Here is a 3,662-nt window from a genome sequence, read left to right as displayed (position 1 = left end):
TGTAACTCGGCTTCGTAAAACGTTCCTTCTATATTCTCCCCGTCATAGTCTTTTAACCGGTACACGGGGGGGTCTCTAGCCAACTGTTTGGTAACTGTAAAAGTACTCCTTAGCTTTGAAACGCGAACCACATCACAGATGTTGAACTTATAAGTAGTTTTTCCCTTCTTAATAAATGGTCCGTATAATTTTTTATAGACCTTAAAAGAATTACTTTGATCCACATCTATAGGCTTCATTTTAATACTGGTGTGATACCCTTGGTTGCAAGTATCGATAAAATCCTGAACTTTATCAAAATACTTGAACGTGTTGACCGCTGTAAAATATCTCCACATTTTGGTCTTTATGGTGCGGTTAAACCTCTCCACTACCGATGCCTTAAGCTCATTACCGGTGGTGAAATGATGTATTTTGTGTCTCTTCAGTAGATTCTGAAATTCTCTGTTGAGAAACTCTTTTCCTTTATCAGTCTGCAGTTTTTTAGGACATCGACCCTGGGACAATATATCCTCAAAGGCCCTTGTCACCGCCCGACCTGTTTTATTATGTAGAATGCGAGCCCAGGCATATTTTGATAACACATCGATACACATCAACATAAATTTGTGACCATTGTTATGTTTTGATAAATTTGACATATCGACTAGATCCATTTGCCATTGTGAGTCTATGTCAGTTGCATATACGCGGTTTCTTTTAAAGTTAATCCTGAGAGGTTTATGTAAGGTATAGGCGTCTTGTTCCCGTAACCATTCTGAAACAACCACATCATTAACCTTCACTCCGGCCTCAGCGAGTCCTCTTTGAAAACCCTTCTTACCCGCCAAACCCCCAATCTTGGCTGGGTTGTAGTATAGTTCCTGCATTTGGGGAGCTTGCCGAGTCATTCTGTCAAATAACCACACAGACCCACACTATGCGCAAAGTTTTTATACAAGGTTTTTTATTCAACTTCAGGAGAGCAGATACCCCTTTTTAGACATTTGAGAAAAGTATAACATACACAACAATTTTTTCTACGGTACAGATAAAAAGAAATCAGATGATTGGTTACTTGATCTATATCAACAAATATACCTGTTTCTTTATCTTGTAGGCACACACCTCAGTTACATATGTAAATAAAACAACAATATGACCTATTTTAAAAGTAAACAGAGGTGTATTAAACATGCTCAGTAAAAGGTCATACAGATGTTGATGAAATGGCCTAATATCATTCTTGGCCCCCTTGAGCGCTTCATCCCAGTGTTCGTACCCCCCGGTCTTTGTTACAGCAGCCATTAACTTTTCCAGGTTTGAAAGTTGATCCTCATCGATGGTTAAATCTGTAGAGAAAAGGCTCGCGTTGGCTACTTTTCTGTCAAGCACATGGTGTAATAGCGCTCTCAGGTTAGCTGCAGAGTGTTGATGACAGAACCAGTTGCAGAAGCAGTCCAGGGTCTGAGGTCTTGGAGAGTAACCGCAGTCAAAGGGTTCCAGAGTGTATACAAAATCTGGGGAATAGAACCAGGGGTGATCCCGGGTTTGAAGAGGCCTGTAGAGCCTGTCGACGTCCGCAGCTTTCAGGTAAGACATTCTCTTTAATTTTAAACCATGATTGAATTGTTGCGCCTTTTATCCTATCTCTTCACTACGTCACGACACACCGCCCTCTTAGAAGAGAGTAGCCCCTGAGCCGTCAGACCCCCCTCCAAAACCCCACACGTCGTCTGTTTTATCATCGTCGTCGTCATTCAAGGGGGATATATAATCCATAATCCAGCATATTCTCCTTCTAACCAAATCCAGTTGCGAACATTTGGTCAAGATGTCAAAACCATCATTTATACAGTTTATGACCTCTTTCAAGAACGGCCAGTCCACGGCGTCAAACATAATTTCAGTAACCTGTTTTTCTGGATCCTCCACACCCCCTTCAATAGGGTTTGTAATCAGGGTACTGCTAAACAAAACCTTACGATCTGTAGTTAGAGATAGACTCTTCACCACTCTACCGTAGTTCTGCAAGCTTTCCCATTCACACCTTTCAAAACCCTGAGTCGGAGACTCCATTTCGCATTCTCTTGGACCCTCTTGCAAGCCTTCTAGAGTCTTATCCACAAGCCCCAGATCTCTCCAGGCCATCACCTTCAACCAGTCCTCATAAGAGTATTCAATTACCGTCTCAAAAGGTTCCAACGTACCCTCCTTCTCTCCCAAAGCAAAAAGCTCCACTCCAACATAGCTGGGATCCCTTTTAAAGTGGTAACCCCGTCGAGCCCCCCAGAACAACACCCAGGAGCATTCAATCTTCAAATTGGTGAGTACAGGAACCCTTGCCCGGGATTGTTTCTTGCGGGGTTTCATGTTGATGTCGCTGGACATGTTGAAGAAGCGGGATGTTTCTGATGCTGAGAATTAAAGAGGTATTGCCTAAAAGCAGCGCGGGTTCTTAAATAGAGAGGAGAGTTTCGGGGCGTTGCCTTCAGAGGGGTGGGGGTATTTATGGGTGGCCTTGATGTTCAGGGTTTTATGGGTGTACACTTTCTGACGGATATGACGTAGGAATAATTAAGGAAATAACTCTACCTAAAATCACGCCCCCCAATTATGACGTAGGAATATTAATAAGCTTAGGGCATACGTCATAACAAAATAGGCCGCGCCCAAAAAACCCTACTATCTACTCTTATGTAGTTGAAGGCGCAGTATAGCTCTGATAGTCTGGTGGTGACGGAAGACCACCAGCCGTTTGAACAAGCCATTCAGCATCACCTTGTTGGGCTAAGTGCAGGCACTGTCAGAGCGCAGGGCGTCCTGCCTTTGAAAGAGTTTCCGAAGTGTCCTGATGTGCCCTTTAGCAATGCCAAACAGGTCTGTGAAAATGGCATCCTTTCGCGGCACTTCAGACGCCATCTCACAGTCTAGCCGACCTGAAATGCCTGAGCCCGTTTTACCAGCAGGCTTCAACGGTAACCGTTTGAAGCAAGACGTGGCGGTGTCAGTTTCCGTAGTGTAGCGGTTATCACGTTCGCCTAACACGCGAAAGGTCCCCGGTTCAAAACCGGGCGGAAACAGCCTGCTGTGGGCCGGCCCTTTTCGTCCTGTTTGCCCTCGTGGTTCCCCGGAGGCGGTGGGTAGCTTTTCTTCATTGGAGTGCCCGAAATCGGTGCTCTCAGAGCGTCCGTCCGTCGACAGGTTGAAATTGTAAACGCTGGTGTAGCCACTTTTAATTAAAATCTGATGATGATGATGATGATGATGTTGTTGTTGTTGTTCTTGTTGTCATCGTGATCGCCGTCATTATTATTGTTAAAGTAAAGCTGTAGTTAGATTTGTTGCTACCGTAAGGTGTAGAAGGCACAATAGCTCTGTGATTGTCTGATGGTGGCACAAGACGAGCAGCAGCTGTTTGAACAAGCCATTGAGCATCACCTTGTTGGGGTAAGTGTAAGTCTTGTCATAGCTCAGGGCATTCTTCCTTTAAAAGAGTTTCCAAAGTGTCCTGATGTGCCCTTGAGCAATGCAATATAGGTCAGTGAAAATAGAAACCTTTATCTCACAGGCAGGCCCACGGGAAACGCCTGTGTGCGTTTTACCAGCCTGCTTCGATGGGAGCCAATCGAAACCCCAGGACAGGTTGGTTTCTGTAGTGTAGTGGCTATCATGTTCGCCTC

General features: G+C 44.5%; 1 non-coding gene across 1 annotated transcript; it reads left to right on the top strand.

The window, feature by feature from the left end:
- The first annotated feature begins 2,989 nt into the window (after window positions 1-2,989).
- On the top strand, window positions 2,990-3,062 carry trnav-aac (transfer RNA valine (anticodon AAC)). The gene has a single exon. It is a non-coding gene; the product is annotated as a tRNA-Val (tRNA).
- The last annotated feature ends 600 nt before the right edge of the window (window positions 3,063-3,662 follow it).

This window comes from Amia ocellicauda (genome assembly GCF_036373705.1).
Source record: "Amia ocellicauda isolate fAmiCal2 chromosome 11 unlocalized genomic scaffold, fAmiCal2.hap1 SUPER_11_unloc_3, whole genome shotgun sequence".
Taxonomy (NCBI): domain Eukaryota; kingdom Metazoa; phylum Chordata; class Actinopteri; order Amiiformes; family Amiidae; genus Amia; species Amia ocellicauda.
This window is presented reverse-complemented; position numbering and strand designations above follow the sequence as displayed.